This window comes from Corythoichthys intestinalis, chromosome 17 (assembly GCF_030265065.1).
Source record: "Corythoichthys intestinalis isolate RoL2023-P3 chromosome 17, ASM3026506v1, whole genome shotgun sequence".
Lineage (NCBI taxonomy): Eukaryota > Metazoa > Chordata > Actinopteri > Syngnathiformes > Syngnathidae > Corythoichthys > Corythoichthys intestinalis.
This window is the reverse complement of record NC_080411.1, coordinates 22,658,773-22,674,793: the sequence shown is the minus strand read 5'-3', so window position 1 is coordinate 22,674,793 and position 16,021 is coordinate 22,658,773. Positions and strand designations below refer to the sequence as shown.

General features: G+C 39.2%; 1 protein-coding gene across 4 annotated transcripts in view; it reads left to right on the top strand.

Annotated features, from left to right (window-relative positions):
• The first annotated feature begins 1,522 nt into the window (after positions 1-1,522).
• The window catches only part of cntfr (ciliary neurotrophic factor receptor), a 362,525-nt gene continuing 348,026 nt past the window's right edge, over positions 1,523-16,021 (top strand). For 2 of the 4 annotated variants that reach the window (XM_057818079.1, XM_057818078.1), the window contains exon 1: positions 1,523-1,759. The gene's annotated coding sequence lies outside the window, so the exon portion shown is untranslated. Of the gene's footprint in view, positions 1,760-7,557; positions 7,769-16,021 lie in introns of those variants that run through there. The other 2 variants (XM_057818077.1, XM_057818076.1) reach the window with 2 other exon arrangements.

Genomic DNA, 16,021 nt, shown 5'->3' with positions numbered 1-16,021 from the left:
ATACGGTACAAAAGGACTGTAGTGGGCATTTCACTCTACTGTCATTTAAATCTGTCTATGCTGTCCTCACTCCGAAGCGTCTACTTTTTCCAAAGCTAGACAGCTAGTGAACGACACCTTAATAATTAGACTTCTTCCTTTTTCATCTGATTTATTAATAAAATGGCCTCAAACCATTGTCCTCTTTAGACCGTCGTAAAACTACAAAAAAAAAGTACACAAGCATTGCATTAGCAACAACGTTAGCTTAGCACGCTATACAGGTTCACTAAACATAAACAAAAAGCGTCTCATACAAAAAATATAACATTTCGCGTACTAACATAATATGTACATTCTTTACAACAACCATACTTACGGACAAATCTTGTCCAAGGATCATATAAGCACAACATTTTCAGCCCAAGACGTCGTGCACCCATAATGAACTGGAAAGAAAACAATAAACCATGTCGCAAAGCGACCACAAGAGTTCGCTGTTGGACAGCACAAAAAGTCTTGCTGTAAAACTTACCAAAAGGCAGAATACTTTCTGAGCGGGACATGTGCGTTAATTGCGTCAAATATTTTAACGTGATTAATTAAAAAAAAATAATTACCGCGCGTTAACGCGATAATTTTGACAGCCCTAATTTTTATATAAATTTGCGTCTGATGGGGGGGAGCACCTTTACGGAGGCCCGTAGAGATGGTCACAAAGCACATATAGCAATATACATAGTGTCGTCTTTTTTATTATTTATTTGGTTTTTTTTTGTTTTTTTTTAACTTCTGGGTCATCGTCTTTGCAATTGTCTTGCGAGCCTTTTGCGGTCGTGCTGCGAGCCATTTGCTGTCGTGTTTTGGCAATTGGCGTTCGTGCTGTTGCCCATTTGCAATCGCGCTTTAGGAGTTGGAGATCGCGTTGTGGCAGTTTGCATTTGTGCTTTTTTTGTTTTGCAAAGCGTTTGCAATTGGGGTTCATGCTTTTTCTATTTGCAAAGTGTTTGGACTTTGCATTTCGCCTGACACCTCTCGGCCACCGTATTTTTGGGCTGTGGAATGAATTAATGGAATTATTTTGTATTCTTATGGGAAAATCCTGCTCAACATACGACCATTTTGACTTAAAATCAAGGTCCTGGAACAAATTAACTTCATATGTAGAGGTACCACTGTATAAAAAAAAAAAAACATCTCCCTTAGATTTAATTTATTTTCTAAATGCAGATGAACATGTTTCCATGATGCTGATGGTGCACTCTATGTAATCCAATCTGATTAGCATTTAGCTGAGATCCCCTAAATCTTGGTCATGCCTAAAGTTAGGTTCTGTTAGGTTTGTGCCCTAGTTTGTCTTGTCATGTGATTATCCATTGATTTCACCTGCTGTGACCTACGGCTTGTATCTTGACCAATCCGCTACCTCTTGTCTCACCCATCTGTGCCCTATTGTCTCGTTACCCCATGTCTGTATTTAAGTTTCCCATGTGCTTATCTGTTCTTCTTGGGTCATTGTCTCTCCAAGCGTCTGTTCTCAGCTCTTGTCTGTGTCCATACTCCCATTGTGATTACATCCCATGATATGTTTCAAAACCCAGTCTTTTGTTTGAATTTGCTTTGTACTTTGCTTTTTGTTAGTTATTATTAAAGCATTTTGAGTTGCTTTTTGTTAGTTATTATTAAAGCATTTTGAGTTGACTGCCAAACTGCCTTGCCTCCCCGCTTCCCTACTTTTGGGTCCAGGTCGCTTCCACGGCGTGACAATCTTAATGGAGAGGTAAGATTAAACTGTTATACAGGTAAAAAGCAATTAATTAGATTATAAAAATAAAACTTGACAAAATTCACGTTCTAATCAAATTTGGTGGGTGCTGCCTAGTCAGGTCTGCCTCATAGTAAAAAAAAAAAATTACAGTATATATTAAAGCAGTTCTAACAATCGTGATTTTGTGCAGTAATTCTCAATTCCTCTTATTAAAATCAGTTACTGAAATAAATTATTTTCCACAATAATCTGATTTGTTTCAGTGCACCCACATGTTCGTATCATATAGTTAGGAAAGTTCTGACCACACTTTTAATTGCACTACAATACAGTTTCTTTGTATTTGAATACATCTTGGATGCTTTTAGCTTTGGTGATTATAGCTCGTTTAATGTGTGGATGAATAATGACAGGTTACAATTTAATACCACAAATGTATCTGTAGTTTTTGGTTAGCAGAGTACTGGCAGCACCAGGAATAGCCCTGATTCTTCACCTTCTCTCTCTTTTGTGCTGATATGTTTTAGATTCTTTAAAAATAAGTCTAAAAGTCTTTTGAATTAGAGTAAGTATCCGATGGATTGATTATACTCTCAGGGAATGAAACTGGATTTTGATATAAAGAGCTCCTTTTATAGGCCATTGTCTTCCTTTGACTTTTACTGCTTTCTTTTCTTTGAAAATCTTACTAAATTATCTTGAGAACTGTATATAAAAGCATGACTGCATAGTTTGACCTCCACTTGTCTTGAGTTTGTTTACATGAAAGTATTACTGTCAGTACACTAAAAGAGTTGCCAGGCTAATGCTGTCTTTCAAATTCGGTCACCTGAAGTCACTATTACGACCCTTTGAGTGACTCACAAATGACAAATGAGCAACACTGAAATACTGTAGCAGTGTTATGTGAAAGTACAATACGCTGTAGATATAGGGAGGAGGTCAACACTGGACCAAACTACTAGTATATCACAGGTTCTTTCATCCAGCACTTTCCAGCACAACCTCAGTATAAGGAGAAAATACAACAAGCAAAACCCCCCAAAATTGGGCTCCCAACTCTCATCAGACCAAACACCAACATGGAATTTTTAGAGAAAAGCTTCAGCTTGCTACTCATGCAAGCACTCTCACTGCTGTAGTTCAATGACAATAACAGCGGGTAAGACAAATGAGAGTAGTGACTGACTGCTCACATTAAATAACAGCAAGCAGGCACAAGAGGCAAAATGAGCACTTTTGAAACTGTGGTGACTAACGAATGCAACTGATGTAATCCAATCGTCCTTGGCACTGTTTGGTGGGTTGGGTCTGTGAATCCCTAATTAAGAAAAGCAGTCGGAGCATTTCAACAGAGCACCATCACACACAGATTAACATACCTAAACCTGTTGGTGATACCGTTTAGTTGCCAAGAAATACTATTGGCTGTGACTTTCACTCTATCAAAATCAACCATTATGTCTAATAATGTTGTGTTACTGTTTGTATGGAAAACAAAACAGGGTTCAGTGCATGATATTTGTATTTTTTGAAAAGTACCGTATTGGCCCGAATATAAGACGGTGTTTTTTTGCATTGAAATAAGACTGAAAAAGAGAGGGTCATCTTATATTCGCGGTCTAGACATTATACCCATTCACGACGCTAGATGGCGCCAGATATCATTGAAGCGATGTTCTGTCATGACAGATCTCAGCTACTCTCCCCATTCACGACGCTAGATGGCGCCAGATATCATTAAAGTGATGTTCTGTCATGACAGATCTCAGCTACTCTCAAGTTTAACCAGTTTGCATTATTTTATTGCAATATTTTTCCTTATTCAGATTTGTTTCAAGACTACAGTTAGTTAGACTTCACTTTGATGGTTAATGCAGTTATTGCAATTTTGTTATTTTATCACAATAGATTGGTTTACTTACATTTCAAAAACCAGAAGCCATTCATTTACGAATGTGATTGCACTTTAGTTTACATATTTAAAACATGTTCAGCTATTAAGATCGGAATGAGGCAAAATAACATGCTTTTTCTCTCAAATATATTGCTATAATCATTTGTTTCGGATGTACTGTAATTTTCTGTACAAAAATTAATTTGGTGTTCAAAAAGTCTTTTTTTCAAACTTGAGTCTTGAAAAAGAGGGGGTCGTCTTATAATCAGCCGTCTTATATTCGGGCCAATACGGTACATCTTCAACAGGTTTGACAAAAAAAAGCTATTTTATTATCCTTGGTAGATTACTGCAGTACAAAATACTACCAACCCTGCTATTCATGTTGAATTTTGCATTTAGTGTGTCCTAACAATAGACAAGACAAGAAATTGCTCAGTGGAGTCTTCTAATGAAAATGATCCTGATTAATTTGAAGTATTAACTCACTGGAGGGGCATTTGGAGAAAACTAGGATTAGCAGCCATCTTCTATTTGGCTTCTGAATGTCAACCTTCTTCATTATAACTTATTGTTTATAATATTGACATGCTTATCATTGCAAGACAATGTGCAAGACGCTTGGCAGTGACTTATACTAAATGAGTACTTTTTAAAATTACACACATTACATATCTCCGCCAATCTGTACTATGGAAAAGTGGTCAGCACATCAGTCTCACTTCTGAGTTTGTAGGTTCGAATCTGATGTCCAGCCATGTGGATTCTCCCCATGCTTGTACTGGTGTTATCCTAAATTGTCCTTATCTGTCAAAACGAGTGAAAGTGGTTACCGATATAAAAACAGGGAATGCATTTTTGAGAACTAGTATAAAATATGTAATGTATTGGTGTCCACATCAAAAGTGTCTAATAAATGTTTGTTTTAATGTTTAAATTTATGAATTCTTATCATTCACATGTGATTTACCATTTACTACACAACTAAATGTTATAAATATTCCCTTCTGAAAATGAAGTGTTCCTATCAGATGATAGTCCAGTAGAAACACCTCATGTGTGTTTTCCCTTGTTATTTCTTAAATGTGTCCTACCAGAAATGAAGCTACGGCAGCTCTACAGCTGAAGGTCAATTTTAAAAGGTTTCCATTACTGAAAAGGTCAATGCTTCCAGGTGTAAACTGCTGCTGTGGTAAAGACGCCAAAACACACCAGACAACTGTAATGTCTATATGCTAGGGAACCTTTAATATTATTATTTGGTAACTTAACGGTAGATGATCTTGGTGAGTTCTTCTGTCTTCAGAGTAGGTCCATAATGCGGGTGCTGCGGATCATGTTTACCAATGTTTAAAATTGTGTAAGTCTTTATTGCATATATGATTGTCTAAATCAGTACGTCTCAAATAGTGGGGCGCATGTGACCTTGGGTAGCATACTTTTTTTGCCGAATAGTGTAATTGCACATCTACTCAGTGGGTTGCAGTGGCGCTCTCATTTTCAAACTGCGCAGTATTTTTTAACCAAATAAGGGCACAGAGTAAAGAGCATTGTAGATATGAAGAGCTAAGACGAGGACATATTAAGAAGCGTATGTAGCGTTTGGCTTTTGGATTTGACTTTAAATACAGTGGGAGATGAGGAAAGACTAGTCTGTTTACTGTGTCTAAAAATGCTTGCTTTGGACAGCAGTAAGCCAAATCAATTAAGATGTCACTTAAGGACATTATAACCCAATCACATTGATAACCCACTTGACTTTTTTCAGACAAAACGTGCCGAATATTGTCAACAACGATCCCGCTTTGTTTTCCAATGTTAGATCTGTAAACCAGCGACCACTGTTAGCATCATATATGATGGCATACAATGTTGCTCAGTGCAAAATAACACCACACCATAGAAAAAATAAAAAACTGTCACTCTCTCCGACGAGACTGTCGTTTTTGTTCTATTATTTTTGTTTTTTTTTGGTCAATTTGTTTGGCATATTGTCCTTATGAGTTAATGTTGCTAATCAATTTGTATTATTTATTGATTTTACTAAATGTTATTTTTCTGTATGTAATGGTCAAAAATGGATCTTTAGTGTATTTTTACAGCTTGGGTAATTTAATTCAGGCAAATTGATGCGCTTTAAGTCGTTTCTGTATAAAACAAAACAATGTTAACTCATTTGCTCCCAAAAACGTATTAATTAAGTTCTATTTTTAATGGTTTCAGTGTCCCAAAGACATATTTATACATCTTTTACGTTTTGTTTTGTTTTTTCATAAGAGACATCTCTGGGTTCTGATTCAACTGAGCTCCAAAGCTCAAAGCTGAAAATCCATTTTTAAGCAATAAAACTGGCCACTGGAGAGCAGTAGAGGATTTGGTAAGACCCGCAACCGGATTCAACAGCAACGAACGGCCGGGCCGCGCTGTCGGAGCGCTGGCGGAAGGATGACAGGCGGCAGACGACTGAGCTGAACAACAGGGACCACCAGTGCAGCGGAAGATGCCATTGAGTCCGTGCTGCTCGCCGAGCAGACCATCGCAGAGACTCAGAGGGAAAAGTTTACCCGGCTGTCGCGGCAACAACAGCGTCATCTCTCAGTTAGTAATGTGTAAATAAATTGTTACTTTGCTATCAAAAGCTCTATTTGTCTTGTTGTTTGTTATTTTGTAAAAGGAAAACATTCAGATGTTTGGGATGTAACTAACCAAAAACATAGCTGTGTTAAAGTTATGTTTGAAATGTATGCTTTCACAAATGCTCAATTTCTCAGTTTTTTCATTAGAAATCGGAAAATTGCTCAAACTAAGCTATTTTCTAATGCTGATTCCTAAAGAATGGAAAAAGAATTGTTTTTTTCCTGCTTAAAGAAAAGAGTCTAATCTTTCTTTTGGTGGGTTCCATGTTTATATAGCAATAGAACAGAATTTTCTGTAGGCCTGGCAAAATCAGTCAAAATCCAGAAAACAGCCGGGAGCGAAGGGCCTTGCTCCGGTGAAAATGGCTGGGAATGAATGGGTTAAGAACATTCTACCCCAATCACATAAGCCACTTGACTTTTTTCAGCCAAAACGTGCCGAATATTGCCAACAATGGTCCCGCTTTATTTTTTTAGTGTTACATCTGTAAACCAGCAACCACTGTTAGCATTATTTAAGATGGCATACAAAGTTGCTCAGTGCAAAATAACACCACACCATAGCAAAGGAGCTGATACTGCCAGCAGCAAAAATAAAAAAACTGTCCCTCTGTCCGATGAGACTGTCATTTCTATTCTATTTTTTTTTTTTTTTTTTTTTTTCCCCGGTCAATTTGTTTGGCATATTGTCCTTATGAGTTAATGTAGCCAATCAATTTGAATGTATTAGTTATTTATTGATTTTATTGAATGTTATATTTCAGTATAAAATGATCAAAAATGTACCTTTAGTGTATTTTTACTTCTTGGATGTGACGTTTTTTAATTCAGGCATATTGATGCACTTTAAGTCTTTTCTTTAACAAAACAATGTTAATAAAGTTATGCTTTATTGTAAATTGACCTCCATATATTACTTTTTTTCTTTCACATAAAAGGGACACAATGTTACGCAGAAGTGTACTTCTAATAATAATAATTTTATAGCAAAATTATACTATTTACAGTGGCGGCAGAGTTGGGGCGGGTGGGCGTGAAGCATTCACGTCTCCCTGGGGGGGGTTGCAGAAAATGAGAAGCACTGGTCTAAATAGTATGTGTTTGGACTGCTCCCTACACTACTGTTCGCAGTAGATAGGGGGTGCACTGTGGACATGATTTGTGTAGAGAGAGAGAGAGAGAGAGAGAGACTGTGTGTATGGGTGTGTGTGTGTGTGTTAGTATTCCTGCCTGTGGCTGGGCTGGTCACATGGGGCAGAGCAGTCTGTTTAAAACAGTCTCAGCTTGCTCACTCAGAGCAGTGCAAGACACAGCGATAGATGCACACGTTGCCTCTCTCTTCCACACAAGCGCACACACACATGCTCACGTAAGGAGACGGCAACTTTCCTCTATCGGACTGACACAATACACGCCCCTTGCTACACTGGAGGAAGACGATAAGGAGTGACAGATCAGGAAAAGCAGGCAATAAAGAGGAGGTTCCCAGTGAGTAGCCAATTGTTTTTTTTTTCCACGTGAAATTTTAGTGTTTGGATTTTTGTATACACTTACTGCTGTGCTTACTGGTGCTATCAGACACGGACCTGTCAGAGAGTAGGAAAGACTTGCCTGAATGGGAATGAGAGAATGAAAGCAACACAGCGCAAACATGGCATTCAAGATGAGATGCTGGTGCAACCCTGGGATACATCTCCATCAATGTGCCCCTCCGCCTGTGGGAGCTAATGCTGTTAATTAGCAGCATGCGCTTGGAATGAAAGGAATGCCATTGCACCGAGCTAGACTGGGGTTTGCTCCGGACTCGTGTGCACTCCTGTGTGTGTGAATGCGCTCATGTCAGCTTACTGTCTTGTAGTTTTGTAAGGATGGATGTATGTAGTCATGTAATTTATTAGATTCGGACTACCTGACACAGAAACTGATCAGACTGATGTGAACCAATTCATGTTCAGATTGAAGTGGATAGACTCGTCACAATGCTCTATTCTACTGATGTCCCGGAGGAGAATTTGGGGAGGCTTGGAGTCAGTCCTCTTCCCTACGTATAATTCAGTTGAACTCACTGTCTACAACTCTTCCACCTCTTTTCTTCAGCTCCTCTTTGACAAGCTTTCCTGACTCAATCTCCGTGCTGCAATTTTATGTTAAACAGCAAATCTCTGTCCTCCTCTTTTTACAAAGATGTACTGGCATACACCAGAGTTGTATAGAAAGTGAGAGGATTGCAGAGTTGTGAAGAAGAGAGGAGTTAAGGGAAAGGGAAGAGTGAGAGAGAAAGTGGAAGGAGGGGAGGACTGGGGGGGCAAAGAAAAGGCTGACACTAGCTAGGACAATTAGCCTGGGGAGTGTGTCCTGGGGTGCTATTCTAAGAGGGGCTTTGGCCCCTGGGCTCTGGGCATTGGGTCACGGGATGGCTTGACCCCTCCAGTCGACAGCTAGGCATGGGAGCCATTATTATGGCCTGATTGATTAGCACTGAGCGGAAATCCCTTTTCTCTTCACTTCTCATAATAAAAAGACGAGTGCGTTTTGTCCTTTTGCTGCTGGTTTAGAATTTGTGCAAAAATGACTCGAGCACACATTTCTGGTTCTGCTATTGTAGGTTTGGTCATAAATGCAAAGGCGCAAGATTTATTTCATTCATAAGCCAAGCAAATTGCCTTTTTTGACTGATGCTTGAAAAGTTGGTGGGATTAGCAGGCATACTTATAATGCAAAATACATGCGTTGTGGAGGAGTAAAGGCTGCTGAGGGGAAAGTGCAGAAACCAGGCAATTAATACACTAGATGTGAAGAAAATGTTTTATCGAACCACTTTGGAGAGAATCCGTTCCGTATTTGTACTCCGCTTTTTTATTGTTGCTCCATCCCCTTTCACTGCTTTAATCTTGTCGGTCCCATCTTTCCCTAACTCTCGCTACCCACCTTCCTCCTCCTCCTCCTCACACTCCTCTGTCTCCGCCTCCTCTGTAGACTGGGAGTTTAGTGTGGTGTTTAGCCCAGCTCACGGCTGATCAAAGCAAGACGTGTCAGACTAGGCTTAACCCAGGCACTCCTAATGGAGCACCGTTTTCATGCCTTGTTGGTGGTGGGGCAGGCGGGAGAGATGAGAGTTGATTTTTTTTTTTTTAGTGCCAAAAAGGCCTAACCCGAGTGACGGAAGAAGTTGAAGGCACCTCGACAGAGTAAAAGAGAAAGGAGTTTTAGGAACAAATGCATGATGCAGACTGAGCAATGAAAGTCAAGAGGAGTACAGTTAGACATTTGCAGCTGGAAAATATAGGCTATTCAAATAAAAAATTAATAAAGAAAACAGAGGATTTCAGAAGTTGGCTCCGAGAAACTGGCTTTGTATACTTTTTGGATCCAGAAAATGTTTTTATATCTAAGACTGAAGAAGTTATATGTATCAAATTTACAATGTGTTTCACCAGGCACAACGAATTTGTATCTCTTTAATCTGAATTGATACATCGATTGGTTAAGCAACAATCCAATCAAATTGAATAAAAAATCTTATCAAAATTTTAGATACAGTCGTACCACTACATAAGATATAATTCGTTCCAGGACCTGGTTTGTAAGTCGAAATGGTCATATGTGGATTTTCCCATAAGTATAAACATTATAATTCAATCAATTTGTTCCAAAGCCCAAGAACCTTCTTTATGAATACTACAGGTACAATTACAAATAGCAATTACACATAACAAAACAAATAAATTATTAATACAAATCAGAATAATAATATAATAATAATGTAACAAATTAGGTTTTAATGTGGCGGTTGTGTTTTGCATGCTGTCCCTGAACGCACTGTGTGACTGACGACAGAGTGAGAGAGGTGTGAAAGTGTAGGAAGATTATATACAGTACTGTGCAAAAGTCTTAGGCAGGACACCTGCCTAAAACTTTTGCACAGTACTGTATATATATTCTTTTTAATTATTAAATTTATTAGGATAATGGAAGCTTCCACTTGGGGAAAATATATACATACAGTATATCCTGTATATACATAATATAATAAAAATATACAGTACTGTGCAAAAGTTTTAGGCAGGTGTCCTGCCTAAAACTTTTGCACAGTACTGTATATATATAAGATACGGTGGACTTTGTGTTGCACAAGTTCTAAAAAAAATATTAAAAACCTGAAGGAACTGGTGACTTCCTTGCCGATGTTACATTAATAATGATTGTCACCTTAACTTATAAAGACTAGCAAATGAGGGTCGGCGAAGGGCCGTTCAGATCATAGATATATTATGGCCGTATTGTCGAGACAGTTCACTGACGTGCACACCACGCTCATATTTTTCTATCATTTGTGTCTTAATTCAAACGGTAAGCGTCACCTTTTCCATTTTTTTCACCACCTGCACGAGCCTTTTTGGGACCCATGTTGCTTTCTCTCACAAGAAAATCCGCTGTGCTGCCTGCCGTCTTGCGGGAAAACAATGAAAAATTGTCGTATTTGAGCATGTCGTCATATGTTGAGACAAATGAAAAGTCAAATTTTATGTCGGATGTCGAAAAGATTCGTTCGTATGTCGAAGTACCACTGTATTCTGTTTAAAATACAACAAAAAAAAAACAGGGTTTTAATTCAAATATCTGAAATCTTTCAGGAGCAAAATTATGGAAAAAAAAAATCTAAATTGCCTAGTATTTTCCTTGCTTTTGGTGAATTTTTTTTATTGAAGGCCCTTCAATCGAATCAAGTTGTGGCAGACTTTGTAATGCAAATGTTATGTTAATGTTTATATCGATATCGTAAAAAATCATCATGAAATATGTGATTTACACCCATACTTACTCTCACCCACGAGACTAAAAAAAAAATCTCCTGAGGTAATCTAGTCATTTTGATTGGACAGTTTAGGCCGGCATAGGATAGCTCCCACACATGGTTTGGTTTTAGACTGGAAGGAACACCAGACGAGAAGGGGACTTTGTGTGTGTGTGTGTGTGTGTGCATGTGCAAATGAAAGAGCAATAGGGAGAGGGAGAGAGAGAGGCCGCTGAGGGACACAAGGGTGATAATAACAAAAAGTGAAAACTGTGTATTGACAATATATTTACATAGGGTTTACCTGCACTTTTGCACACAATTAAAACAGAATATTAATAATCTGCATTGACTTGCATTGTCCTAAACACATGCAGTTTAGTTAAATTTATTATTTATTGTATGTAAGACTGCAATCGAGGAACTAATTACTAAAGATACACGATAATATCGGCTGCCGATAATTATCGGCCGATAATGGCAATTATGACGTCACACAGATAATACAGATAATAAAAAAATCAACCGATAATGCAATCCGATAATTATATACTTGATTTAGCCTCCAAATGTGCGCAACCAAGCAGTTTTCTCCACTTCTTCACTGCCGCCTGCTCAACCCCTCCCCTCTCTGAAGCCCCTGTGGGAGGAGGGGTTTAGGAGTACGGCGTCATAGAGGAGGTGGTGTTACACATCAGTGTTGAGGCGCTCTCACTAGCGTGCGTTGCTTTTCCCGTGTGTGAAATGAAATAAACGACGCTCTCGCCATCTACAAAACAGTTCCTCAAGGCCTAAAGAAAGCGTCCTCATTGAACACCACTAGCACTAACCCAGCAGCCATTTAAAACTGCATCACAATGATTTTTGGAACGAATATGCTGCTGCTAGCACGAATGCTAAAGCTATTGTTAACAAATAAACTATAAAGGAAGCTACGGGGCTTGTGACGATACAGAGACGCTGCGGTCCTCCCGGAGTCGGGGTGTTTGGGAATGCAGCCCAAAGCGAGTGGTAAACTCCCATCTATGGCTAAACACCTCACGAGATCGATAGTTGACAAGTAGCTGTCTTCCGACGGAGCCCGCCGGTCCGGCAGGCCGCCGCCTCGCCCTAGGCGGGTAGAGCATGAGAGCAGAGCCATGCACCGAATGCGCCGCAGCGAGCCAGCCGGGGCGGGCGGATATACGGTACGAACTTTGCTGCCGCCGCCACTCCGGTTCAAGACAGAGGCCTGGCGCGGGTGCTAATTTGGCAGCCGGGCGGACTGAAGGGCACAGGCGGGAGGAAATTCCTGAAATGACCCGATAGCCAAACCGCTGGATGAAAAAATAATGCAGTTTATATGACCACGATTCTTCGTGAAAGACATGTCGATCACATCAGTTTTACCACGGACATTTACACAGGTGATGTCAACAAACCATGTTTATCATGACGGCACAGTGGTTAGTTGATAATTGTAACATGCACCAAACGACACAAAGAAGTCATCCAGTCAGTAATGCATTCAGTACGCTTTAAATTTATGACGTCTTAATCAGATCATTCTTCTTAAATCTAGTCAAATAATTTTCCCCATCTTGTTTGAGTGTTGAAGACTAGTTGAATGCGCCAGATTATTCCACTTACTTGAACTAAATATTGCAATTTGTTCTTATTAAGCCCAAACATCTAAAAAAATAAGGTCATTTTTCACCTAACTCAAGAAAAAATTGCTTTCAAATAATGTTTTGAACCATACATATTCTTGAATAAAGAACATTTCTGACAAGTTTTTTTTTTTTTTTTTTTTTAATTTTTTTTTAAGGATTATGTATAATAATTTATTGCTTAAAATAAGGCTGTTAATCTTATTTTCAGCTGGCCATTTTTCTTCAAGAAATCTGAGTGAAATATACTTGAAGTGCTGGCAGTTAATTTAACTTATTTCCAATAGATTTACACTGAAAACAAGGGACTTTAGGAGCTGTGTTTTTGCTGTGTAGTAATCTTAGACTTTAGGAATGGCATACTTTTAAAGCCATTTTTGTGCAACTTATGTATTTACTCTGTAAGTAATTGTTGCCAAAAGTTTACCATTACACAATGTCAGACAATCTGTCTTTATTTAGATGTTGGAATTTACTACTACTACTACTTGTTCACATTTGATGTTGAAAAAAAAAGAGCAATATTATTTTTGCACAGCAATATTTTCTCTTGTGTATACTTTAAAATTTTACATAAATCTTTAATAAAATTATCGGCTTGACATTATCGGTTATCGGTTGGAACGAGGAGGAAATTATCGGTTATCGGTATCGGCTGAAAAATGCATTATCGTGCATCACTACTAATTACACGTAGTAAAATTTAGAGAAGTGTGCTGTGTAATAAGGTTGACGGATGCAGGAGATAATTTTAAGTAGAAGAGATTTTACTGTGTCTACTCAATGGCTGCCATTAGGGATCTTGTGCCATTGGGCAATCCTTTTGAATGGGAGAGGTTGGCGGCAAATCATTGCTGCCTGCTTGTGAAGTTCAAATACAAATCCTTAAGATGATATTTATAAATCTTCCACAAAATAAGGAGAGAAGGCACTCAACTTTTATAAAAAAACTTGCAAGGGGAACAGGAGGGAACTATACAATGCAATAGTAGACTACACAATACAGTTTCCAAGATCATTCTGAACCTAAACCTCCTGTGACCTTTCTTTTTATTTGGGTTGGCCCTAGCAACAGATGGGTGTCTTGTCTTAATAGGGAATTGGGGAAGCAAGCTGGTGACACCCCCTGAACTTGTCTATGTGTGTGCATATAAATTTAATTAGTACATGTGTGTAAAAACAGATCGCTTATCTTAGCAACATATTTCTGCAATTCATTTATCAAACATCTGCAGTTTCTTCTACAGCCCCTGACAAAAGTTTTGTCGATTATCCATTTTGTACAAACAATTGCTAATAACCTGACTTTTAATTATTCAGTTGGTTTCAGAAATGGCTCATATGAAAGCTAAGACCCTCCCAAATGATGTTGAATGTAGAAAAATATATTTGTTCCACTGACAAAAGATTTATCATTTTAATGAAGACATACAGGTCAAATTTTGGGAAAGACACAAGTTCTGTCGCCGACAGAAACTAGTGTGAAAATTGAACAGAAAATGTACTTCAAATACAAAAATATGTTACATAACATAAGCGAATTAAGTAGTGGTGCTGTGAGATCAAAATTTAATATTTTGTATGACTTCCATGGGTTTGAAGGACTGCATCCATGCGGTTCGGCAAGGATTCATACAATTTATTGACGAAGTCATCAGGAACATCAAAGAAAGCAGTATTGCATGCCTCCCAGAGTTTATCAACATTCTTGGGTTTCGTCTTCCATGCTTCCACTTTCATCCTTCCCCAGACATGCTCAACGATGTTCATGTCTGGTGACTGGGCTGGCCAGTCCTTGAGGATGATGATCTTCTTTGCCTTGAGGAACTTTGAGGTTGAGATTGAAGTATGAGATGGAGCACCATCCTGCTGCAGAATGTGTCCCTTTTTATGGTTAGGAATGTAAGAGGCAGCTAAGACCTGCTGATATTTCAGTCTATTTACAGTGGGGAGAACAAGTATTTAATACACTGCCGATTTTGTTGGTTTTCCCACTTGCAAAGCATGTAGAGGTCTGTAATTTGTATCATAAGTTTTCTTCAACTGTGAGGGACGGAATCTAATACAAAAAAAAACAGAAAATCACGTTGTATGATTTTTAAATAATACATTTGCATTTAATTGCATGAAATAAGTATTTGATACATCACAAAAATCGAACTTAATATTTGGTACAGAAACCTTTGTTTGGTATTACAGATACCAAACGTTTCACGTAGTCCTTGACAAGGTTTGCACACACTGCAGCAGGGATTTTGGCCCACTCCCCCATGCAGATCTTCTCCAGAGCCTTCAGGTTTCGGCGCTGCTGCCGGGCAACACGGACTTTCAGCTCCCTGCATAGATTTTCTATCGGGTTCAGATCTGGTGGCTGGCTAGGCCACTCCAGGACCATAGGATGCTTCTTGAGGAGCCACTCTTTAGTTGCCTTGGCTGTGTGCTTTGGGTTGTTGTCATGCTGGAAGACCCAGCAACGACCCATCTTCAGGGCTCTCACTGAAGGAAGGAGGTTGTCAGCCAAGATCTGGCGATACATAGCCCCATCCATCCTTCCCTCAATACTGTGCAGTCGTCCTGTACCCTTGGCAGAGAAGCAGCCCCCAAAAATGTTTCCTCCTCCATGTTTCACGGTTGGGATGGTGTTCTTGGGGTTGTACTCATCCTTCTTTTTCGTCCAAACACGACGAGCCGAGTTTAGACCAAAAAGTTCAATTTTGGTCTCATCCGACCACATGACCTTCTCCCATTGCTCCTCTGGATCATCCAGATGGTCAGTGGCAAACTTCAGACGTGTCTGGACATGCACTGGCTTCAGCAGCGGGACCTTGCGTGCGCTGTAGGATTTTAATCCATGACGGCGTAATGTGTTTCCGATGGTTTTCTTCGAGACTGTGGTTCCAGCTCTCTTCAGGTCATTGACCAGGTCCTGCCGTGTAGTTCTGGGCTGATCCCTCACCTTCCTCGTGATCAGTGATGCCTCACGAGGTGAGATCTTGCATGGAGCCCCAGAACGAGGCAGATTGACCGTCAACTTGAACTTCTTCTATTTTCTAATAATCGCTCCAACAGTTGTTACCTTTTCACCAAGCTGCTTGCTTATTTTCTTGCAGCCGATCCCAGCCTTGTGCAGGTCTATTATTTTATCCCTGATGTCCTTACACAGCTCTTTGGTCTTGGCCATTGTGGAGAGGTTGGAGTTTGTTTGTTTGAGCATGTGAACAGGTGTCTTTTATACAGGTAATAAGTTCAAACAGGTGCAGTTACTTCCGGTAATGAGTGGAGAACAGGAGGGGTTCT